General features: G+C 43.0%; 1 long non-coding RNA gene across 1 annotated transcript; it reads right to left on the bottom strand.

The window, feature by feature from the left end:
* Nucleotides 1-695: 695 nt before the first annotated feature.
* On the bottom strand, nt 696-24,983 carry LOC147796387 (uncharacterized). The gene is made up of 2 exons (XR_015428015.1): nt 24,732-24,983; nt 696-2,257 (listed from the first exon to the last, which is right to left on the bottom strand). It is a non-coding gene; the product is annotated as an uncharacterized LOC147796387 (long non-coding RNA).
* Nucleotides 24,984-26,559: the final 1,576 nt, after the last annotated feature.

Raw genomic sequence — 26,559 nt, 5'->3', positions numbered from 1 at the left:
GTGTGTGTGTGGGGGGGTTCAGTTTCCCCTTCACATGTCACTTGACCACATTTTGACCAATTGTTGCAGTGTTAAGAAAAGAATCGATCCAAGGTCTTCGAACTGGACAAGAATCATTCAATTGATACACTGCAAGGCTTGTATTTAAAGTCAAAAAGCGGCGATTTCTTTAGTTTTTCAGTAATAAAACATTTGTCAAAATGTAACCTCAACGAAAGAAATATTTATCAATTGTCTGTTATTCAAGTCATCGTCTTGAATTCACGTTTTCTCTTTAAAAGGACAACTGTTTTCATTAAAAATGCAATTTATTTTTGTCTTCAAGTATATCATCTCAACACTTTGCAGTGCAATCTCATCTCATTAGGTTCTCATGGCAATTTCCTGTTCAGGGGGTTCTGAAAATCTGGAAATATTTTTCCTCAGACAGCTGTATTCTTCTGTGTCAGCCATGGGTCGGAGGTCAAACATTTTATCCACAACCTGAGTCGGAGATATCAACCTCGCTCAAAGGGATTAACCGAAAGACAGCCTATCCCAAGACCTGGATGACCCTAACACGCATGCGTCCAATGCGTTGACCTCGTGCTTGGTGTCTATTAAACGCCTTCGCAATCGCAGAAAGGAAAAACGTCTCCAGTTGTTAGCATTCGTGAACTGAGGGAAATAATATGAATCCCTTCGATGGCAATATATTTCTCATTTTGCTTGGGGCAGAGTTTATTAATCTCTCTTCTTACAAGTATACAGGGTATAAATTAAGTTTCAACGCAGTTGTTTCCCGGGGTCAATACAAATATGAACCTTAGACACTACAGGTAATAGCAAGTTGAAAATTCAGAGAGCAGACTAGTCTACGCCGCCACAAGCCTGTCTTCGCGGAAGGTTTCCGTCTGAAATCGATGGTTAGGCCGTGATTCCTTTTGGCTCAGTTCCTCGCTCAGAAAATTCCGGCACGTTTTCTCGAAAAGACAGACCAGTGGCCCAGGCAGTGGCTGCCTCATTCATCTAAGGGGGTCGAAGGACAGGGGCTCTGCAAACTAACATCGGTCGTTGTTGGGACTAACAATTAAGGATGAACTCTTGTAATATTGGACTGATTTATCATGTCAACTGCCCTTTCCTTTTTGTACATTCTTTTGAAATCGGTCACATACATATATTACAAAGATTGATACCAGTTCGAATCTCCAAACACAACTTCTAATTGCTCTCACGTTGTATGGAACCACACATCACAATGTCGACTCTGAAGCACGCTTATATGATATTTCACTACGTAAAAATGTGAATCTGTAAAACTAGATGTTACTCGCTAAGAAATCGCTGCTCTGGCATATTGTTACCACAATCGGCTTTAGTGAATATAAGTAGACTTAAGACAGCGCGAAAGCAAGCCTTTTGGATTTTTGTTGCCTTAATCGGTCTCATCCACATCCATCTCTAAACCAGAAGCCTTTTTGAGCATAATTTTCGAACAAATTTTTCAGGTCAAAGTGGCGGGTAAACGTTTTTCATCGAGTTGTTTTTTTTTTTAAATAAGTGAATGTAATAACCAGTTTCATTGGCTGTGTATACACACGTTAGAAATGTTGTGAATGAGTACCTTTGCACGTTTGCGTATATCCGGTACGTGACACTGCATCGTTCAAGTATGTACGTATGAAATTCAACTGATTTTGCGTTTAGCCCGCACAGACAAAATGCCACAGTTCGAAAATCAAAAAAGCTGCTAGTATTCTTTTCATGATTTTGAGATTTAATGGATGCAAAGGTCACAGTGTCCCAAATTTCTTTCCTGCGGGTAGGCCCTATTTTGCTGCATTTTTGCCAGAAATGATTGCCAGTTCATTCCAGCACCACATCTGCCATTCAATTAACAAAATAACCGGCGCTCAAAGATGGAATGCCCTTGATTTTTGGCGCCGTTACTTTGGCGTGTTGATACCAAATGTGGTGCCGGCCCGTATCTCGACAGTATGGTGGTGTACGAAAATATTGTGTGTTCCACGCAGAAGTACAACCTGGTGTTCCAGGCAACATGTTGTTGTTGTTTTTGTTGTTTTTAATCGATGCCCTCCTCTTTCCCAGATTTCTCGCCGTCTTACTCGTCGTCGAGGAATGCCTCTCTCCTCCTGCGGCGGCAGTAGTTGGAATCCCTGAAGCTCATGATGTCCATGAATCGGTCTTGGCAAATGGCGCCTCTCTTGTCCAGCTTCCGGAACGTGTCCAGCAGCTCTGTGATCAGCTTGTAATCCTGGATACGAGGATAGAAGCAAGGGACGGGAACAAGGTTGAGAGACAGAGGGGAAAATGGGAAGCGAATATTTTACTATTAGTCTTCATTTTCTCGTAACTTATCCTTTCCGTTAATGCTAAAAAAAGTCTCCGGTTTCTGATCGGCGCGCTCATCGCAGTAGACTTGCGCTTTGACAAAATAAAGAAGTTTTTTATTTGGTACAATACGATGTCCAAAAGCTGCCAAACTTGCTTAATCGACTGGCATCCTCTACTGTGTAACTTCAGCGTGTTTTACATGGGGTGTGGTTGAGTAATATGTTAAGGAGTCCCTCCAGGCACCCATACATTTAGTCGGGCACTCTTTTTCAGATGACGCAATTTATGTATTAAACATTTACATTTGGGAACCAGACAAACGAGGTGGTCTTATGTCCTGTGTACATCTACAAGCTGAAAATGCTTTATAAGCAGTAAATAGTGAGGGGGCCGCGGTCTATGGCGGCGGTACGTACACAATGCAGTCGCGATGGACGTCGCACGTTATACGTACATCATTTCTAGGGGAAAAAGTGAGGGCCAAAAAAGGCGCGTCGCCGCACCACTTCTGTAGCCAGCCAATGACCAGAAATCGGAGACTGTTTTTGTTGGCCTTACACTGCACAAACGTTGCTTGCCTTCAATGTCACCATCTCTGAAACAAGTTTTCTGCACAAGTAAATACAGAATGGCAATGTGTATGCGTCAGGGTTCCAGACAGGACATAACAATGCGCGAAATCAGTTGACCCAATGCACGCGTTTGGAAAGGGTTGACAAATTTCGCCCGTTCTGATTGGCCAACGCGTTGCAAACTCTTGGAGGCGCACTATTGTGAATCGCCCGTATTCAACGCCGCGCCCCCGCCAATTTATTGTTTAAAACACAATCAGTCATGTACCTTTCATAGCTGCAGAGGGTTTTGACTCCCCTTTATCAATCATCTTCTTTTTAATACAAAATTTAACGCATTTATGCTTGTTTTATGCACATGCTGAGCTTCAGTAATTAAGGTCATCAGAATAACCATAACAAGGCAGTTTCCTCGTACGGTCCTTGATAATACTTAAGCTCAAGTTACCAAATCTTGAAAGTATGCAGAATCGATGTAACATTCAGGAGATTAGCATTATGAAATTTCTGATCGAGAAACGTGAGCGGGAAATCCAGCTGGTGATTGTGTTGCACATTTATCGTCCCAGGTCATAGAATGCACGTTCGCGCGCTCGAGGAAGGTACACCTTCGACGCGAGATAATATACTTGTGAGGAACCGGGTGATTTAAGTGCTCATATAAGCACACGTTGCCATTCGACACGGTCAGCTAAATTCAATACTACGACCAACACCTTTCGACAGGCACGTATTCAGGTTTATACACTTTCAGCGCTTTTCTTCCAAGCAAAACCACAGAAAAGGACAAAAAAGAACTATTTTGTACTCTGATATTGGTCGAGTCGTTCTTCGATAAGGGGTAATTTACTGTCCGAGGTGTCTCAAAGAAACTGTAGCTCTTAAAAACCTTTTTTTCCTTATCTTTTGATCAACTGGAGCTGAAACAGTCACGCCCTCTGTAAACCCGGGAAAGTCCATACTGTTTTGTAAAGTATCGCTATTAAGTGAAAAAAATAATATTGGTATATTCTACGAAAACCTGATAAGGATAAAGTGGCCTTTAATAGCATCATTAAACACGAGAGTACCAGAGATTTTGGGCCACCAATTTATGTAGTCGGCATTCTTGTAAATTTAGCACCAACCATCACTAAATGCCACCAGTTTCTGTCCATAATTTCTCACAAATTGTTGGTCAATTGCTTCCTTGAAATGTCCTCCACAGGAAAAAAAGTAGGCGTATCGCGAGTCCGTGAGAGGCCAAGAAAGATTCCTGGTTTTTCAACATGCTTAGGTGCGCTTGCTTAGGAGGCATTAGCAAAAAGCCCACCAATTTACCGCGGAAAAATCCCCAGATGCAAGCCCGGGGACACAGCAGAAACCCTCGCTGGTTCCAAGTTAACTCTCCCCCAAAAACTGTCTCACGCGGATTGAGGTGGACTACCGAGTCCCCTAGAGGCCACCATAAATCACCCACGGAACGGCAGACGCGACTCGCTCACATCAGATCGCCCGCGAGGCACGCGACTGGGAGACGGAGCATATCTCCGTTTTCATGTTTTGTACATTCATCACGACGCCCTCTTAACAACTTTTTAATGTCTCTCGACTTTGTGCTGGATTTCACGAGGGCTGAACTAGCCAACGGGTTAATTGTAAGCGTGCATTGCACGGCCACGAGGGTGCAACGGCAATTATCCTTGCTTTCCTCGATTTGTTTGTTTTTTCTCATGGGAGGTTCAAGAGAAAAAGTTCCGGGACGTTCTAGGGAAATGTCGAGAACATCTTCCCTTGTCCCGTATAGTGGTGATGACCGATGCGTAGGCCTGGCCTGAAAAATATCGTCACTTTAGTTTCTAATGCTATGGGAATTGAATAGCTTTTCATCAGCGAAATTTGTTTTGTTTTTTGCTCCGTGTTTAACCCATCCCTTCGATTATGCTTTCAATCTCTTTGTCGCCAATTTAGCTTGAGGCAAACGACGGATGCTCAATGCTGCCCTACTCACGCATATGAGAACTCCTTGAGACCACACATCTTACCCTTTTGGGTTGGTGAAACAAAATTTTGATCGTCGACGACCCTAGATACATTTCTTATTTCTCTTCATGAGAATAAAATCGCAATTTCCCTCCTACATAACTTAAATATTTCTTGGATTGTCGCATGCGATTGATTACACGTTCTCCAAATCTGACCGAGAAACATGGTTTGATTTCTTAACTTTTGAAACGATTACGCCACCGTTTTCTGTTTTCTATTTCAACATTCCCATTGCATATCCGGCATTGATAGTCTACGGTAACAGTCTCAAGTCCTGAATCATTCATCCTCCAACACTCACACACCCACACCACAAAAAATCTCATCAAACCAGTCCGTTTCCGTACATTTCTTTACTTTTGTCTGTTCTGGTTTTATTTTGTGGATCTCGTTGGGTTTAATCGAGCCAGGACGCGATTTGTGAACGACAGGAGTATCATTGGATGCTGGGGCTTGGCCCGATTGGACAGCCCCAACACGTTACCATCCGAGAAACATTGACGGCTTCCTCGCCTGGCGACAGGACCTCGTAATTTCTCAACTTGAAGGTGATTCATTCTCGCATCCTTGGCACTATAGATGCTGGCTGCGAGTCACTAGTGTAAATAAGAAGGTGCACATTTATGATGACGTGGGTCATGCAGTTGTAAGCGATCTGTCAGTGGTGTCATCTCGAAATGTTCGGATGGCAGGGTCATATCGGTTGGGGAAAGGCACACGGATCTCTTGAGGAATAAGGAGGCCTTTTAGAATGATCTGCCCGACTGCAAAACGGCCAAGTTTCAAATCTTAGAACTCGTCAAAATCTCATTCCATCATATCTGTGGTCCCGACTTGCATCTCGCCTTGAGGAATCGACCCACTCGCTTGTCACATTATCCCCTCAACAGCTGCATCGGCCGCGCGCTCCGGCTGTTCGGCTGCGAAAGGGCGCGAAAAATTGTAACATGTGTCCCGCCAAATAATACCCCGGTGCCCGACATTCGATATAGTACGCTTCCAAGTTTTTTTCTTTGGAGTAGATGATCTTCTTGGCCTGAACGAGTTTAGTGCCCTCGTTTGAGGTTGGCCTGTAAGCGATGGAACGTCTATACACAGTAGCGCATGTGATTTGTGTTAAGGTTGGTAGGGTCATGTTACAACCTTCAGGAAAAAAGACTAAAGAAACGTTTGACATACCGATAGTCCATTTACAAAAATCCTTACTGAAAGTCAGCCCGTAAAATTAGCATATCTTTTCCACTTTGAGCCTTATGGTAGACTTTTAGTGTTCGCGTATAGACACAAAAACACAAGATTATGCTGAAATATACAGAAAAATAAATGCATTTTGAAAACGTTTCGACTAAGCCAAATTGGTAATAGAAGGAAAGATATATCAGTTGAAGTCTAGTCGCAGGAGGGCCAGGGGCTCCCCCGGAAAAAAGGGGGGAAAAAGTAAAAAAAAAAAAAAGATTAAAAGAAAAGGAGATGAAAGGGGATGGAAATCCCCAATTTGCCTCAAGACAACAACAACACTGGCAATTGACCTCCTTGCACTATTAGTGGTTTATCAGTTCGTTGCTGATGAGAGCTTTGTCCCACCTCCGGGACAAAACCCTTGGCAACGGCTATGTATCGGTGTAGTCCTTAAGACTGCGCACGCAGGCCACAACTGTTCCGAATTCAAATGAGTTAGCCCGGGGTCAGAGGTCAGAACACTGACAAACTACGCACACTAAGCGTTCTGACCGTCAAACACCGATGCTGAGCTCGGACCATCGACCAAAATGGATCGGTAGCACAGGAGTTACTATAATTATAACGCACTTCAAATGATTTGACAGCTTCATCCTGGAAACATCGGCGGTCAAAATGAATCATTTTCTAATTGCGTCCCAAAATGTGCCTTTGGTATGACACGAACCGGCGTTTGGCGCGCAGTCTATTAGCCGTAGAACAACACACGAACAAAAGACCTTGCTCAACGAAAGGGCTGGAGATGTGTTGTATGACCGCGGTGAAAGGATAACGCTGGGTTGTTTGTAGAAAACTAGTTGGGAGCGTCAATCCACGCCAACGAGTGAATGTCTTCAAGGTTAAATTTTGATAGCACATGTTACCCACAGACAGACAGAACTATAGAAACATCATTTAAAATCAGATTCAGACAGACAAAAACAGGAACCTACTTCAGATCGTTCAAAACGGGTCTTAGAGCTCGCTTTAAGCATAACATGCACCAAAAAATCTGCAAAAATTTTCAAAAACCTTTAATTCACACCTGTGACGCCAAGTACAATTTAGCTAGTATTAAATCCCTATAGAGCTGCATCTTGTTGACAGAGAGCAGGTTCTGCAAAGAAACACCATGTACCAATCTCCTGCACAGGACTGCGAATATTTCTTAGATATACTATATTTTTTCGGGCTGCTATTCTATGCGGGTTACAACCGTACGGCCGGGATATGGCCGTACGTGTACCTCATAACGATTACGCAAATGACTTACAGCTCTTACGTATTGCGCATAAGAGCAACTTTCCACGTGTGCGTATTTTGGTCTGTTGCGTATGCGGGCGCATCCGTTAACCGTGTTTCATTCGTGTACCTGAAAATGGACACTCCTCACAACTGATAAATACGGACCACGACACGCACCAAAAACGCCCTAGTGGAATGGCGCCTGAAAAGCGTGCGAACTCTTTGGGTGTGCAAGCGACTTACGAGGCCTGCAAGTACAAATTACAACCTCTCACTGAGGGCAATCAGAAATGGGAGGGTAAAGTAATTTGGTTCAATGATACAGGTTCGCATCGAGGAGACAGACGAAGTGTGATCTACTGAATATACACGACCGAGGGGATCAATCAGTCAAATTCGGTTGATTTATGTATTTAGGTCAAAATGACCCTCGGTTGCCTAGGAAAAGGTCTGAGTCAAAACGGCACACGATCCGGAACACGTTTTGTTATTGGGGCGAGTTTCAGATCCATTTTACGTGATACTGGAAATGGAACACCAAACGTTCATGTGTAATTTAACCAGACCTGCAGATTGATGGTCACAGATTCCAAGCAACGCCTTTGAAATATCGTCAACAATTGGCTTGGAAGCATTTTAAAAGTAGGGATATCAGTACAATACTAACATCATTCAGTTTGGATGAATTCTGATGTCGCGAACACTGTAAAACTGTAGTGTATATTTAACACCCCGGGTATAAGACACTAGTCCAGTATCCTGCATTGATAATAAAGATGTTGATTTTCGACTATCATGCAGTGTAATATTATACAACAGTTTTGACACCTACCTACCGGGCCATACAAACGGGTCGAAGTCAATGCCTCAAAGCAGAGCTCGCTCGGTCTTTCTGAGGATACTCTCTTTAAGTACCAACACGGTGTTTGGACTTGAGGGGTGAGTGCTAACCACTCTCTCCCGGGCAACATGTCAATAAATGCCCCTGAAGATTGTGGAGCACGCGCTGCCTATTAATAAAAACGAGGCACGCCACACTTCGGCAAGCTAGTAACGATTTTTCCACCCCGCTTGTTTACAAGCGTTAACGTTGGTTTCCAATGAAAGTCCAGCGACTCTCATGAGAAACCTCATAAGCAAAAATCCCCGGAAACTCCTCATGTTGGGGGGGGTTAACATCTTTATGGTTGGAACATTTCTCGTCTGAAACTCAATTACATTGCATTAGCTAAATAACCTTTTCTGTCCATCGCTTTGAGGAAGGCCTTTTTTGACTCACGAAATCAGGTCTGAAATATATCGCTTTCAAGTCGGTAATAGAGTTGAATGATGAACTGTATATCGCTTGTGAGGTCATGACATATGCCTGCAGTCTCCATGCAACTAATCGAAAAAGGAAAGGAGACAAAAAGAGATGATTTAATAGGACCGGTTAGGCTTGAGCAAGGACACGCCTTCCGACTTTCAGTCAGTTCCGGACTCCAAGTTTCTTCCTAGAGGCGGTACATCTCGTGGTATAGCCAGAAGTACCAAGATAATGACATTGGTATGTACGCTAAAATACGTGTATACAGGAAGGCAAGAACAAGTAAAGCCCTTCGTCGCGTGCCAGATGATTGCACGTTAAAAGTTTACAGTAACCAATACATGTGTCCATGTCGCTCAAAAGGAAATAATTTGTAGGTATACATTTATAGCACGCCAATCTACACGTTCCTAAATGCACCCTTTGCATCCCGCGATCATCACCCGCAACCCTTAGCTGTCTACCATCTTTGATGGCAAGCTGGGTCTGGATCGCCTGAATATCCCTTGTTTTCTAACCCAATTTTCGTATCAAAGCCATTTGACTTGCATTCCAAAGTGTTAAGTGGACTAGCCCAGCTTTGAGTTGGACGCACATTCTATGCAGATGAACCTTTGAACAGTTTAATACAAAAGCTATTGTTAATTCTACGCTGCAGCAAATACGGTGTTTCAGCACGCTGCTCTGGTTGCACGTCATTATCTACGCTGGTACTCGGCAAAGTCCACATCTGACTGTTGACACCCTCAATATTGAGTGCCTGTGTGTTGGACGGAGCAACAAACCACCCAAAAATCGACACAGTGCTCGCCATTGCCGAACCTAAGTCGGCGCCAAGTTAAAGGACACACATCTGAAGACTGAAGGTAAGTCTTAAAGACTACAAACAAACGTCTTCTCTGCTCAGAGGGTGTCGAAAAAATTGTGACACGAAACGGTCGTCGCATATACATGTATCTCAGTTATAACGCTGTATAGTACATCGTTAGACTCTTTAGTTGGCACACCCGTGACGGTCATTCGTTTAACGCGGTATATATCGACTCTACGCGACACCAAACCGAATAACACTTCCCCGTGTGGTTTTGTAAGGAGGGCTCTAGTTTTTTCTTCTTCTCTCTCTCCGTCTGTCTTCCCTTGATAATTGAAGCAACGAGCGTGGGTCCACTCAGAAGGTGAAGCGCTTATTTGGCTCTAAGTGCCCGGACAATCCGGCGGCCGGCCTGGTCGCGTGCGACTCTATTTCTTTTTGAATAAATTTGACCGAAGAAATAAAGGATAAAGCACTGGGTATTCATGACAACTGAATTTCGAGGAACTGGGCTCTTTATAGCACGTTTCCGGACCATAAAAAACCCTGTAAATGTCTATCGTCTGACCGGAGAAGATGAGAGATCTGTTTGTGTCATTCTTTCCTTACAAAAACACTGGTGGCGGGGAAACTCGAAATGTAAGCCCAGTGGCCTATGAATTCAAAATGTCAAAATCATATCAATGCAGTTGTGTTTAATTTATGCTGACCTTTTACACCGCAACGAGATTTGGCCTTAGCGTGTCGAGGAGGAACGCGGCTCTGTAACTCGTAATGTGTCGATGTGGGGCCGCGTTTTTAGCACATTTCTCCCTGCGAGTATCGTTAAACGAAATCGGCGATTAACGACGTGGTAGTGATTAGCGACGTTTCTTTGGTGTCAAACGGCAGCCCCGCAGGGACTCGCCGGGTCACGACTGACACCAGCCTCATGTTTTTATTCCTTTCGGGAATGCTTTCTGTACCATGCATCCAGCCGGGCGTCTCAGGCACGTCACTGGGCGCCTTCAGACCGAGGTGCTGTAAATGATTTTTCGCACCTTTCGCACGGCTGAAGTTTAGCGAAGGAAACACGACCCCGTCGTGGTTCACGGAAGAACATTACCCAACTGAAAGGCTGTTTATCACCCATTGCGACTGGCTGTGCACATCTCTGATTGAATGACATCTCAGCAAAAAGATTAGGGCGAGTCAGCTAGGATATTCAAACATTATACACCATAATATTGATAATATTAATAATTCTCCAAATTCATCACCCAAGGTTTGTTTTAAGTGTTCATATTTGTTTGTGTTGTATCTCTTTTGCCACCTTTCATGATTTAAATAGCTTTCTAACGAGTCCTTCACAACAAGTAATAAGCCATTTGCGAGTTAAAAACGATTTGAATAAAATCTGGTACACTGAGTTCTTTAAATTCACGTGATGATAACAACTTGAATTCTCTGTACTAAAAACCACTGTTGCTATACCTCATAATTCGGGGCAAGCTTTTGCTTAGTTACATAAGAGACGCCTTGCAACAATACACTGTTCTCAATGGATAAGAACGGCACAAAGGAACCAGTCCATTCCATAGAAGGTGGTCGCCATGCAAAAGCTTGCCCCGAATCACGAGGTATAGCAACAGTGTCTTCAGTCTGGGGAATTCAAATTGTTACGTTTCTGTGCAATCAGATAACACAGTGTACCAGATTTTATTCAATTTTAACTCGCAAGGATACCGTGCACGATATGGGGCCGATGGGTACCCCCCACATGTCCAATCCCTATACACACTCTAGACTATTGTTACCTTACACATCCCCCCTAAAAGCCTGTAAAGAATTCCTGAAATTCCGATCAAACAATGATCAACTCAAAGGCGGAGGGGGGGTTCTCCCCGCCCCATATCTTGTACAATATGGTCGCAAGTGGCTTTTTGCATTGCACGCGCTCAATACGTAGCGCAGTGTATTGTTTCACACATTCCTTTGTCTTCACCTCAAAGTGTTATGTAAACCTTACATGAGCAATACGCATGTCACAATCTGACAATATTCTACCGAGAACCACTGCCCACAGACTCGTTCAGACTAGTTTAGAAGCCCACTTGACTCATTCCTAAAGATCTCAACTGCTTTTTCTGTAGCAGTGCTCTGCCTAAAATGTAAATCGCCGCTTGGGGTTTCTAGCACTTTTGCGCAGGAAAGATAACAGCATTTCCCCCTCCTTATTTGTTACATTATAAAACTTCAATTCCCAAATTGTTAGCATTCCCTTTGAGAGAAGACTGCATGAGCGCGAGAAAAACACAAAGAAAAAGGTTCAGCCGTTCTTAGGGGACGACCCTCAATTAAATGTTCAACTTCACCAAAGCGATCTCCAGAAAAACGAGCCTAACATGATGGTACGCCGTGGGAGTACGTTTACGACTTGACCGTAGCAGACGGTTGTTTGATGCGCAACGTTGTGAGGTCTTCTGTTTCTAAATGGCTGCACTATACGTGAAAAAAAGCATAAAAGAGTAAGGAAGACATTTTAGATCAAAATGAGCGCTTCATGGTTCGGTTTATAGAATATTTAAAGAATACAAGTAAACTTTCTTAATTCGGTTAAATTTAGATCCGCAAACAGCCGTCGAAATTGAGACCTCATTGATCCGCTTGTTTAGTAAGTATAGATCCGTCCCTCTGGGAAAGTCACGGCGAAGTGCAAGCGTGTAAAGAATTCGAAAAGGCAAGCCCGTGGGACCTAATTTCTTCCGCCCGTTGGACCGGCCGGCTCGAAAAACTTCGATTCAGAATTCCTCCGCGGCGAGGTTTACGGGTGTAGACGCTGATACCAGCCGATCAGCTGGTGAAACATTGAAGCAGGAAGCTGGCTTTTGGCAGCGTTTTTCGACAGTCCCGAGGCTAAGTGCTGCCAGTTAGATGAAAAAAAAGAAGAATCGATGAGTATTCAACTGTACTTAGAGTCGTCGATAGTTGTTTGAGCCTGAACATCATCGTCCTTGCTTCAATTGGATTGCACTGCCGTGGGTGCACACCTTTGAATGTGTGGTCTTCCAGAATCGATTCTTATTTGGTTTGTTTGAGACAAGTCATCAGTGCAGACTTTCGTTAATAGTGATTGCTGTCCAACAGGTCAAAGCCCTAATGCATGTTGTGGCTTCGAAGAGTCGACGTAAATTGATTTTTCTTCAGAAGAATTATCGATACTATAATTCTCGTCGGAACATGTCACTCTTGTTTAAAACTGCACTGCTAGCGTGGGGTTAAAGGTGAATAAAGTAATCGATTAATGCTCCGTAGTTTCACGCGAATTGCTCGCTAGGGGAGACTTAACTTGCTTCCAATTTCTATTTTGAAGCGTATGACACTTGACAAGAACTTTATTTGGCTGGTCCAGATAAGTGGGTAGGAATTTTTTTCAGACGAAAGTGATCTCTTTCAGTTAAGTTTTTTAAGTTTATTAAACTCTGATCAAGAGTTCTTGCTGCTTTAAAAGTTTCTCATGTTACACAGTTAATTTCATTAACGAAGGGCCTGAAACAGGCTATCATAGTAGGAAGGTGTTTTCGCGTGCTTTTGTGCCGTTTGCGCTGCAAGATTAGTTTTTTTCTTGTCAATTATTCTCTTTTTTGGATTGGCTGTTGCGGTTGTGGCTCAGTGAGGTATAAAGGGAGGTACCGAGAAAACCCTGGGGACGGTTAACGCGATCGCGTGGATGAGAAGAAATTTGTCATGTTAAGAGAAAGCCCCTTGGCAAGGCCAGCATTTAACTGGGAAAGTGAGACCGGCCGCAGGGCGCGCGGCAACGCGCACTGAGGTTTTGCCGGACTCTCACCGGTGCCCGAGAGCACATCGCGCCGGTGCATCTAAATTAATCCGATTTATCAATGTGACACTGGGCCCCGCAAAATCGTGTCGAGTCCCACTCACACGTCGAAAACTTGGCATTTTTCATGGGAAAATCGTAAGACACGATGGAAAGAAAAAATAAAGACGGAGAATGATATATTCACTTCAAGAAAAAAGTCTAAAACTGGCATTTAAACACTTCCAAGGAGTGTGAAGTGACCCGTTGACGACCTATAAGCCTCAAGCAGGACCAAGAGATGACGTAATGTTCTTAGCAACGGAAGTTCTTTTGGTCGAAAACGAATTTTGCTGGTCCACAAACGACTAGGAAGTACACGCGTTACGGTCGCATCGCTACCAACAAAGTGAACACTCGACCAGCTCTTTTCAACCGATGAGAACATGCTTCTGCTCAAGGTGGAAGAACACAGAGTATGTGATGTATGATATGATAGTCCGGAAAACCGAAGAGGTATCAGGTTGATTTGATAAGTCAAGGGTTAATTTTTCTTAATCCTTTACGCTTTTGAAAACTTAGTAGAATTAGAAAAGTCACCACGAACTCATTTTGAATTTCATTCAGTGCAGAAAGCACTGCATTTGAAATTGCATTCACCAAAAAGCAGCCGTGCACCAGGCCTTGGCTGGTAACATGTTGGTGTGCACTTACAATGTGTGCTTGTCGGCTCTGTGTAAGTTGTCCCCTCTCACGTTTGACAAGATTCTTGCCAGGTATTTGGTATAGTTGCCTGCTCAGCAGCGATGCCTCTCCGACGGGGCAGGGCAGGCCCCAGTGGGCGCGCTGCACTGCGACGCAATATTTCCCAGCAAATTTGACGGCCCGCCCCGCCACAAAAAAACAACAAAAAACCACACACACACACATACACAAAAACCTGTCTTGATTGATGGTGCGTGCGCGCGCTGCGCCGCGCTCGGCAAACACCGTAGGGAGTATCTTACTGATCTGTAGCAAATAGAATCAAAAGTGTTTACTTGCAGGAAATGAGTGGAGGTTTTGCTTTTAATTGAACGCCGTTGGGGAAAAAAGTATTTTTGGGCAGGGGGTTGGAAAAGGCTTTTATGGTTAAAAACTACCCGTGTTTGTTGTCAAATTCATCTCAAATTGTCAAATTTCATTCATTTATAATTTTCTTTGCCAACGTAATATTATTATACATCTTAAGCGTTTCTGTAATAAGTGAAAGTGAACGGGAATATCCCGACCCCTCCTTACTCTTTCAGTTCTTCATATTGAAATGACTGCACGTCACGTCGCGGTGCATCAAAACTATTGTATACGTCACTTTGTGATGCAACTGACGAATTCAGAAACATCGAATTCATTATTAGGACAACAAAGAATTCTAACATATCAGATTGTGTGCTTTTTATTTGGGGAAAAAACACCTGTTAACCATTTCGTGGTTGTACAGTTAAGATAGACACGGGGTATAGATAAATCCGTGTTCTGTGGAACAGTACAAAGGCGCCATATTTAGCTTGAATATATGATGAACAGGTCGTTTGCGTTTAGACCATTCTGGATGATAGAAATGGCGAAGCACATCTTTAATTTAAATCCGTTTGAAATAGTGGATCGGCAAGTGGAGATTGTCAAATTTGAAGTGCCAACAAAAATGTTTCCCTGACGGTCTTGTGACACGAACCGCGTGGAGAGTCCGCGTCACTTCGGGCAAGATGCTTTCTCGTCATCGAGCGAGAGAGGGACGCAGAGGGCGAGGCGAGAAAGACGAGGAACCTTAGCGCGAGATAATCATCGCCCGATCTGCAGAAATTCTCTTCTTGACATGTGGGCCAAAAGATCGGGATGAAAATGGAGCCATCGTGTTTGACATGCGCGATAGCGATCTCAAGCTCGTGCGCGCGCGCGCCTAGCTTCCCGGCCTGCGTCGGCCCACTCCAAAGATGCCTGCACGAATGCGTCATTTCTTCTATGGAGCGATTATCTCTTACCGACATCATCATCATCATTCATCGTCATCATCGTCATCATCTTCATTTATCTGTATCGCGTTCAGCGGAATCGGCGAGGCCGTCCACGCGTGGAGTTCCGAACCGGGCGCCACACGCGTCACACCAGCTGCCACCGCTCCGGTTTTTTAATTCACCGCCCGTCAAAGCCGGATGATGAGAGAAAACAAATCTCTGGCTTGCACTTTGTTTTAAAAAAAAGGCACTCTTCCTCTTAAAAATGAGAAAGTGGCGGTTAAAAGTAAGCAATAAACAGTTTAGAAGGGGAAGTTGTGATTTATATACAGACAGGTGGATGCAAACTTGATACTACTAAGCAATCCAACAAACCACCGAAATTCCTCCGTATCTGTTCAATCGCTGCCTGGATCGAGGCGTATTTATTTATTAAATACGGGTTGCTGGAAACATCTTCCACACTGCAAGTTTACCCAAGCGGGTAACTCTACACCTAAGAGTGCTTCAGTGGATGTAAAACTTAGCTGCACAGAAGCCAGGCATTGCCTGGTAGAGCAGTCATGTTAAAAGCTGCTGAATGAAGTGCACGTGTACATCGCCTACAGAACGGGTCTCGGAGAACAAGTTACTCTCCAAGACCTTTTCTTGGCACCTCCAAATTTTTTATTTTGATGTTGTAACGGAAAACCAAAACTGCTTGTGGTTGTAGGTAGGAGTGTCGGAGTTTGTAACCAGTACCGCACGTATTCCATGACGGTCCACCCTGACTTCAGTTCAAAGGTAAACTGTCGTGACTGGTATGCAGAGAAATATGAAAGGGCTGCGTAGCACCGTGATCAGAATATTGACAAAAATATATACCGTAAGTGCTCTCAATTGACAATGAGAGAAATTAAGATAATAATTTAAGATAATTAGTTAGCAATAAGATAAATCAAGAGCACCTACTGTATATATTTTTGTCAATTGACTGGTATGCATACTTGCTTTTATTCGCTATTATGCAATTTGCCCTCTAAAACTACCTTCATTATTCAGTCGGGCAGTAAAGAAGTTTGGAAAAGAAACTACGAGAGTGGAAACGCTGTCTTTTAGATTGAATGCATTTTAATATACATTTTTCACAGTTTCAGATAGATGGAATTATTCATCACTTTAGCAGATCAACATCAAATATAATTCTTAAGTTAAAGTTTTAATTGGTTAAACTACATAGTAACATTCAAAAAGGGAAAAGATATCGAGATTTAAAGAGTTTCCTTCCAACAAGGTTTCTCGTTGAGGTGACCTCGTCTGTTTCCTGTAAACGCTCAGCCGTGAAATTGGCGCGAAACCCCGCAAGAGGGGCGACAGACAGGCAAGAAGTGAGAGATGGGCTGTTGTTAATTTACAAAGCGAAGTCTATACATGTACCTCGAGCACACGTCATCACCAGTATAGTATGGCTGGACAAAGTGTACGGCTGGCGAAAGTGACACCACATGAGCGATTTTAAAGACACGATCAGGAAGAACGAGGCTGTCTGGCTTAAGCAGTGGGCGTATCTGGCAACACCGGGGCTAGAGAGCCCTCTTGAGTTAAATTGGTAGCCAGCTGTACCCTCTTGAGGTAGTCAGTCACGTGAAAGGCTGGCTTCGAAGGAGTTAACGAGCTTAAGGACTTGAGTGCTTAGTTGATATGAAACTGTTGCACCAGACAAGAAACTTTGATAGTGAACTTTATAAAACAAGGTAGTTTTTGGGTCGTAATAGAAGTCGTGTGTTCAGTTTTCGGCGCTTATATATTCTTTAAACTAGAAAATGCCTTTCTGTTATGGCCATTATATCATACATGATGACACAACTGCACTTGTTCGTAAACACTGTTAACATTGTAGCATCTATTATAAATTTATTATGATCGAGCTCTCACATGGTCTGCACCCTTGTGCAAATTTTCCACTTCGTATGTTGACTGCAAAAGGAGCAATTTGGAGTGAATTTATCGCCTTGACACGTAGTAAAGTTTCACGTGTGAATCATTGTGGTTATACGCGGCGACTGTTTCGTGCGTAGTTTTACAAGTTTCAGGGCCTTTCAGTGGTAGCTGTGTGTCTTGGACACAGACGTTTTATGGCTCAGTACAATGCTCTTGCAGGACTTTTTAAATTTAATTATTTTTTAGCAAGAGTGGTGCCAATCTGGCGTTCGGAGAATCTACACTGGGATTTATGCTGGAATTTCTTGGAGAATGCCAACCAAGATTTGAGCTTAAAGTGAATGAACACCCAAAGTATACCTGTATCAGAGTTTTTTATGGGAAATACGAAAACAAGGAACTTGTGACTAGAAGTTCTTGAATCAAGTTACAACCTATGCAAATTTGACGCTCTCGGAAGTACGTCACTCGCGGTATTTGACAGGGGTGAACTGGCAATCACCTTGCTCAAAGCAATTTATTCCCGATTTGAATTTTTTCAGTTGCTAGTTGAAAAATTAACGTCTGTACCAACCTTTTTTTTTCTTTGCGTTCAAACTACAACCTCGGTGTCTTTAAACGCATCATATTAAAAGTTCTTTCAATTGTTTCAATTAATTGAATGTAATTATTTATTTTTATCCAATACCCCATTCATTTCTTCAGTTCCATTAGAAATACAAACCACTCCTGCACTGGTGAAAAGAAATGGGGATTGAAGAAAAAAGAAGATGAAGATATAACGCACAGTCAAGCACAACAGGGTTAGAGAACTTAGAGATAGAGTTTGCTAAGTTTCAAGTCAATTCACGGCCAAGCAACGCTCTGGTTTTTTTTCCAAGAGTTCGGCGACGAATTATTCTCGGTCGTCCGACTGACAAGAGGTGTAGGCGATCTAAACGTTGCGCGTTAATGTAGGCACTCAGCTGCGATGTTAAAAAGGGAGAAGAAACGCACTTGGAAAATAATGTCGGCGAAGTGGGAAATATGGTCGCAGCAAAGGAGCGTGTTATTGTCGTCGGCAGAGGCGCGCAATGTGGTGTCTTCAGCCACAAAGGACCTTTAGCGGTGTCTGAACTTGGACGAACATCGAAGGCTGCGCAGGTTGACTTCGTATAATCTCAAAATAATGAATAGTTGTATTTCATGATTAAATGGTTGTATTATAGATAACGCTTAAAAGGAGAGTTTACCGTTACAAGGATAACATTACAGCGGTTGCTTAATTCGGGAAAAATCTGGCCAACATCTGAGACTGATTTCATCCAAGAGGACGGATGATTTTTGGAACAGTGTATGGCAAAACAGTTATTAGTATTGCATGTCGTGTTGGAGAGCAAGTTTTGTTTATTATTTGGCCTTTCAAAGGAAATCCGCGTTGGTTGTTTTGTTAGTTTCTAACGGCCTGCTTGTTGGTGTTGAGTTTGAGTGAAACCTAAGATCGATATCTGCCGACTAGCGCCTGTTTCCGTAATTACCCAGCGAATCTGTAGCTTCTTTTGTTGTTGCTTTTGTATGACAGTTTTGGCGGGATGTTTGCTTGTCTCACGGGTCCGCTGTTCGTTTACCTTTCTCACTTCAAAATTTCGGCAAATAAACTTCTCTTAAAGTTCTGGGATGATCGTCGCCTGGAGTGTCATTCACAAACCTTACAATAACAGACATTCGTACTTTGATAATTCAATGGGGATGTCTGGAATTGAATCTATAAACATTGCCAATTCCCCCGTGCCCTCTAACGTTTAGCGATACTAGATATCGGAGGAGCCGACACCCGTAACCGAATACCCGAGGGGGAGAAGGCCGCGTATCCCAATCAGTCACCGATACTCGATACTCGAGGAGTTTGACACCGCTGACTCGAATAATACGGAGGGCTGAATACCCGACGGGGAGATCGCCGCTTGTCAATTTTATTAGTTCGGTTGGTCTGGTGCCCGGTTTCAACTGAATCATGGGCCGGGCGGGAAGGCGAACGTGAACCCTCCATTTTATTCTTCGTTCCCCGCAGAGCTATCGAGTTCCGTGATTTTTCACACAAACGGGGAGACCGCGCGCTGTCCAGAAATTCGATGCCGGATCTTCATAGCTTGTGCGTTACATCAGTAACTCTATTTGTGTTTATCTTTTTTTAACATTCCAGGGCTCAAAACTACAAGCTAAGCATTCAAAATGTCGATTTCGACTGACTAGAGTGAGTGTTAATTATAGAAGAGACAAAACGCAGGCACTTGGCGAAACGGAAAGGCGAACTATTTTTAATAGTCTTGTTTTCAAGAAAAGAAATGAACGTATAGTCAGTGAATTAAGTTTTCAGACAAATTTGGGCGTCCTCGTTTTAATTCTCTACGTCCTCAAATATTCTAATATTAACAATACTACTTCTTATGTAACTTGCAAGATTCACAAAGTCTCAACATTTTGATGTTAAAAATTCAAAGCATATGTTCATCAAGTGATCCAAATGTTTATTTTGACACTGGCGGTGGATTTGCAATTTTAAAGCACGAATAGTTTAGGTAGTTTTGTCGAAATAAAGTCCTGTCGTCGACTGTCGACTTTGATTTAATCATATTGCGTTGAATCCATTCCAATTCTCTTGTATTCGGTAACTTGCAGACTTTTCAAAAGGCGAAATTTCACTCTGAATGACCAACGGAAACAAGATACCAGGTTATATGGAGTAAACATTCTAAGTTTGATTGAAAAGATTTTTAATTAAAGATCAGTGAAAAACTCGATCTATTCGACTGACTATTTTCATTCGAACCGCCTTTGCTTTACTATTGTTTCAGTAAGACAGGTGCGTAGCGAGGGTTTCATTTACCAGTCGCCAAAGGAAAATTTTCTTCCGGGAGAAATTTTAACCCATTTTCATCAGCCCGATCTTGTTTTATCAGCGACCAGGTTTTGCCTTCAAAATCTCCATCCCGCTGCTGCTTTCAACATTGCAACGCTTCCCCGGCTCAACGCCACGGCAGTCTGACCGAGCGAATTTTCTGTCTTTGGGAAAAAAAGAAAGCTCGTAATTTTGTGCGCGTGCACCACCGTCGGCTTCCCCCTTCTTGCAACAGTAGGATGATTATTTTGTAAAATTCAAAGTCGGCATCTCCGTTTCATTGACGTGTGTGGTGGCTATAAAGAGATCACCAACCTGAACTTTCATAACAGTAACAAGACAAAAACTTCAAGCAATAACTTCGCAAAGACTCTATTAAAACCCCATGTTGAATCGTTGATTGGACTCCATTTACAATATTAAACAGCCCAACCCAGCGCTATTACGATATTTTCTCAGTGCAGGGAGACATGTGATGTTATTCTTTGTAGACTTTATAAAAGCTCTTCCTCAAAACCTCATACAGCATCGTTGATCAAAACGATTATTCATCACAGTCTAAACCCATAGCACTGTTAAAATAATATTTTTCCAGCACTGTGGAGACATGAAAAAAAATTACAGAACGATGCGATGTTATTAGAAATTTTGTTGTTTTAATGTTATCTGTCCCTTGTCTGTTATTGTGTCTCACTGTTTTTGTATCGTCTAACAGCTGCCATTATATTTTTCTTCCATGACCTGAAGGGAAACCCTGCATTCGGCTATCTTTTATAATCGAATATTTTTTCCCACCCGGTAGGACTTGTGAGGGTGGAGCGTACGGGACCACAGATTGGACGGGGTAAAAGGCGCTTTGTCCCCGGTCACTGACCTCACCAGCACCCGCTTGCTGTGATAGAGGGTAAAAAGAAATTGGTGGTCTCTTTTTTCGTGTTTGGTACCGAAGTAAAAGTATTAAGGAGCAGACGGGCAGTTTAGGCGAACTAGTGTGAAAAAAATCTCGTGTGAAAACAAAGAATGTTATCACGGTTGCCCCTCCACCGTCCTGAAAACATGAATACAGACTATGGGGTTGATGAGGGTCATCGCTCATCAGTAACCATCCTGGAAAAATACGATTGTGCCGATTATTCAATGCGTGCGTCGTTTGATACCCGCCTTGGTGTCGTGGTAACCATTTATTTTAAGGCTGTCGCATTACGGTCATTAGCTCAGCAAACATTCATGCGACAGGCGATCCGGCGTGGAATATCCCTTATCGCGTTAGCAATGCAAGACCGTCTCAGAGGATCTGAAATGCTGCTCACTTTTGCATAATGGTTGCGCGTAATGGCAGCATTAGTAAGCGAGAGGATTGAAAGATGGCGCACAGTGTTCCAAAATAGGTTGCGGGGGTCCCACGCAAGTCATCCACTCACAAATCAGGTCACAAGCCTGCCGCACTAAACAGCGACAAAAGCATTAATTTATCTCCGTTCTTCTCTTGTCACCCGTGACCAGTTCTCTAAACGGAATCGTCGTTCGCTTATGGCTGGGACTTATAATGGGCTTGTGACGGACTCGACTTGAATACCACCATGTTCTTCTTACATTGTCGTGACCAAGAAGCCTATCTTTAATTAATGAATAAGACCCGCACTAAACGAAAAGAGGAAACCTAAGAGATTTTACATCGTGTCTGAATGTCACCGTAAGCTAATGAATGCGTTAATTCACTCGCCTGTTAGTTTAAGGGGGGTATTTTCATTTTACACATCGGGAGGTAAATGGATTTCGTTCTCTCACTCTCGGCACACGGCCGCACGTGCGCCGAGAGTGTACAGCGTGGCTCCGACCACCATGTGTACCATTAATGAAAGTCAACATACGGGCCAGGGATAGGTCTTAAGATGCGGAGTGGCGGGCCGTCACATCTTTGGCTACGCGCCCCCTTATCTTCCAGAGCCCGTTCAAACAAGACGACGCCGTGGAACTCACAGATCGCTTGTTTGGTGAGAGAACACCCGCCCAGAGTGGTCAAATACTAGCAGGAAAATACACTTTTACTTCGGGGGGAAAAACGTGCACGTATCCACTTACGAAGATGCTCTTTTTTGTGTGTTTAAACCATAGATTTGAGCGGTGCGGTGAGTAAATTAATTCGAAGGACTTTTTTAACAGTTCTACACACAGGACTAGTAAAGCATGGCCCGCCAGGATAACTTGAAACATTACTGATGTCATGAAGTACAGCCAATAGTCTGGTGCTCATTGCTATCCGAAGTGCAGTCCTTTCTTCTCATCAGGCTGCATCCTAATTTGTTGTCTAGTGGCTGGGTCTAGGTCGTTGCCTGTTCAAAATACGCGGGGACACACCGACTGCAGACGTAGCCGTAACTCTACAAGTCCGTCTTCGTTACGGCCTTAGTAACGGTTCACAAGGAACAAATGATAAGCGGGAAACCTACATTGCTTGTTGTGTCCCAATTTCGTTATTGCGAGCGCCCTCCATTACGTATGCTGTGTGCGTTGCACTGTCGTCATCTGGTAATTTCATATCTCCCAAGGGCATACAAAGTAACATCTGCCATTAAATAAAGTTTTATTGGAAGAGGCAATTTCAGGTTATTTCAGTACTTTCCAATACAGCAAGCAATTTCCATAGTCGAACGACGCTGCGTTTGGTTTTGTTTGCATTTGCAGTTAATTACTTCAAAGGTCACCCTTATCTAATTGCTACTACTTTTTCAGCCCCACCTTTAATAACGGAACAAACAACCACGATCAGACTAGATATTTCTAAGCATATATTGCAAGGCTAAAGCCATAACAAAAAATCGATATCGTTGTTCCCAACTTTTAGTATCTGTTCATAACACTTAGTGTTCTGTGCCCCTTGACATTTAACTTCGTTACCGAAGAGGCTGGCGCCACCAAATTTATGACAGATAAACAAATTTGGTTGCATTATAAAATAGTGCATAGACAATTACAATAATGATAAATATAAAAAGCCAAATTTAAACACTAGAAAGGCTCAATATGAAAACATGTTTTTGGCATTACAGGGATGACAAATACAATTTCCAGTCGGCAATTTTTAGGAATAGTTAAATCACTTTAGTAGTTTAAAACCACACTGATATGGCGATTAAAAGCAAAAACTACTGAGTAGAAATGCTTGCATTATAAAAAATTCTCCAACCATTCGATTCTTTTTTGCCTCTGTTGAAAACCAATACGAAGGAATTTGAATTCCAAATGAGGCGACAAGCTCCTTTCCAGTCGCTTTCCAAAAATGCTACTTTCTGCCCCTGAATGGAATTTTTCTATTTCGACGGAATTTTTAGTCCCAAAGAGCAGTAAATCCACAAACCAAAATCAGAATATCCTGTCAACAACAAGCTTTAGGAACGAAAAGGGAACTCTTAAAAGACATACAAAAATGTTATTGAATCCATTCCGTTTGTACGCCTTTTGAGGAGTACGATTTAATGAAGCCTTCCTTTGTTGTAATGCAATGCCGGAAAACCGCTTTCATATCACAGCTGTTTATTACTCATTCTTCCCAGTAAATCACCCAATAGCAACCGAATAGCAATGACAAATTAAAACTGGTGTTCCTGCTGTTGCTACGAAACATGACACTACTCGAATGAGTGTCGAAAACCAAGTTGATTTACAAGACAGGTGTACGTCATAGAACGTCATCATCGAAATAGAAAGTTAAACTTGCAGAGTTTATATTTTCAGAAAATGTGTCCATTTATTGCACGTCTTGAGAAAGACATACCATCATTCTACTGGTAAAGGCTTGATTTTATTAATTTTATTGTGCCCTAAATACTTTCTCCCGATCAAGGTCCCCTGCACACACCGTGATTGATTTTGAATTGTTTATATCGAATATTTATCTATTTTTTCCTTTAGTGGCTTTCGGCGTGCTGATCTTTCGGCAACCGAATGTTTTTTTTAGGGGTAGAAATGTCAAATACCTTCCGCACCACACCGTCATTCGTTGTAGAAATAGTTCCAATTCCATGGAGATACTGCATTTCATTGTTAGCTGGTACATAAAAAGACTTACATTGACATAGTTCAAAACTCAAGTTACAGTTTTCAAACTGGATTTAAAACAACTGTGGTGACACGGGACAACAAATATTAATGAAGTTATTATAGTCCAATAGAAAAGGCAATCTAATGAATTAACGTAGGGTGTTGGATTGTTGCTTTAAGAATTCGCATTGAAAATAGCTGGGCATGGTTACTGTTTGCCATTCGATCTAATGGTTGACTTTAAATCCGGGTGGCAACATTTCACAATGCTCATGTAAGACTCAACGTCGAAAGCTGTTGGCCTATCATCTTCTTCGAGCAATGGAAAACTCGAGTACTGCAAGTGCTTGGTGAATGGCGCGAACCTGACAGCATCGGCATTTATCACGAAACACATTAAAATCAAATTTCATGTCATGAAGCGGTATTTCTCAAAATCAAACTGCTGTTTCCGTACTCAATCACACTTCCCAATATTGAAGATTTCCATATGGACTATTGCCCTTGTGGAACGAGTCCATCTGGAAAAAATCAAAACAGAGTAGATTTCTAAGGAAAACTAAATTTGACTTTTTATTGTCTTACCGGGTCGTAGACGTTCTTGTCCGAGTCAGCCGTAGCTAGGCACACAACCATCAGCACAGAGAAGATCGTAAGCGTGATCGTCTTCATCTTGATTCGACTGCGAGTTATCTGCTGGTCTTAAACCCCAAAATTGGCGCGTTGAAATGACTTCTGCTTGGTTGCACAGAATGATGTGATCGTTCGGCGGGCTCTCTGTGTACGCGTCGTCTGCTTTTCCTAGAGCATAAAACTGTGGCTCGTGGAGGACATCGAGACACCTTATATAGATAGCTCCGCGGTGAGGAATCTCCGCCCACCGCACACGAGTATGCTCAGTCGCTCGCGTGCCGACTGCGCGTGCTCATTGAGATGATGGTGGAGTCAAGATGCGCGAGCATCCTTCTGGCTCTTGCGTAGCTGGCGCGTTATAATTGCGCAATTGCGCCAGATTTAGCGGACCGGAGAATCGACCATCCCAACCTCAACGCGACTAACCCGATTCAGGCTCCGGTAATTAACCTCTGTTCTCGCCTAACTTTAATCGGTTTCCCTCCCCACTGCCAAAGCGGGTAAACACGCGGTACGGGACCGGCGGGCGCGCATGCCCGCGGACAACCTGGCCCGCCAAATTAAAGCCCCCGGCGGATTCGGCAAGGGGGTTGGTGGCGGTGGACAAGTCAGGCGGCGTGTCCAGCTCATAATTGAGGCTTGTAAACCGCGATAAGATCTAATCAGCGGTTGACTTTTGGTTCGAAGGGGCGGCGCAGGGCGAATAGACGACTGGTACTCTAACGCTGCTACGGTTACCAGCCAGAGCGAGTCTGGCAAAACATGTGGATCCAAAAAAGTGTGTGTGTGGGGGGGGGGGCTTAAAGTTCATGTAATGAGTTTTTGCGGCTCTTGACGAACACTCTACACCGTGAAGGCCGCCTCTTCATATGGCACGTGTCGCCTTGAGTCGATCGTGTAAGGAGGATCCGGACGATCGGCCGAAATTAAAAACATTTCGTTAATTAAAGTCTCTGATCCGCAAGATTAGTTTGTGGACATTGGGCATGATTAATGAAGATCGATCATTGTCCAGCACGGGTTGGTCGCTGTTAGAAGTGCTTAACCTACAAAACACTCCAATCAATTCCTTACTTTCGCATTAAAAAAAATTGTGCCCCATTTAGCTGTTGCCCCCCCCCCTCGGAGTTGGAAAGCTCTGATTCATTCCTTTCACACGGCCTCAAGTACATTGTAAGATATTCAAATGTAACCTTTCATTTTACATAAGTACTGTTTGTGTTCGGTTAAGTTTGCATGACCTATGGGTGTATATTTGTGGCAGCGACAAAGGGATGAAACAATATTTGAAAACTCCTTAGATTTTTGTATCTTTGCATTTTGGAAAGGAAACTTTTACATGGTATATTTGCCAAGAAATATCGCCGTAGTGTTCACCTCGACGAAATGATATTATTCTTGTTTACTTTTTACTTTTACATGTATAGATAATCTGTGTATATATTTTTAGTCTACAATTTCCACATTTTCGATCAAACGTAGCTGGGTGTTCTGGAGGTTTAGTTTCTCTGTATTTGCATCAGCGATAAACAACAGTAAGAATGACTTAATTTATTTTATTAAACCGTCTTTTATTTGCTTCCTCGGTTGCATTGGAGATACGCCATAAGCCGTGGAAAAGTCTACATCATTAAAACACGTCAGATTTGCACGACGTATACAACTTACCACAATGATTCACCGTGTGAAGCTTCATGGCCAGAAGTCATCAAGGACTTGAAACTCTTGGCTCTCCAGCGGATTGGACAGTGGGTCTGTTGTAAATGTCATTGGGAATTGA

Source organism: Acanthaster planci, linkage group LG16, assembly GCF_054643075.1.
Source record: "Acanthaster planci isolate LZ-2023a linkage group LG16, COTS_SCS, whole genome shotgun sequence".
In the NCBI taxonomy this organism is placed as follows: domain Eukaryota; kingdom Metazoa; phylum Echinodermata; class Asteroidea; order Valvatida; family Acanthasteridae; genus Acanthaster; species Acanthaster planci.
Note: the sequence above shows the minus strand (reverse complement) of the source record. Positions and strands in the feature narration are given on the sequence as shown.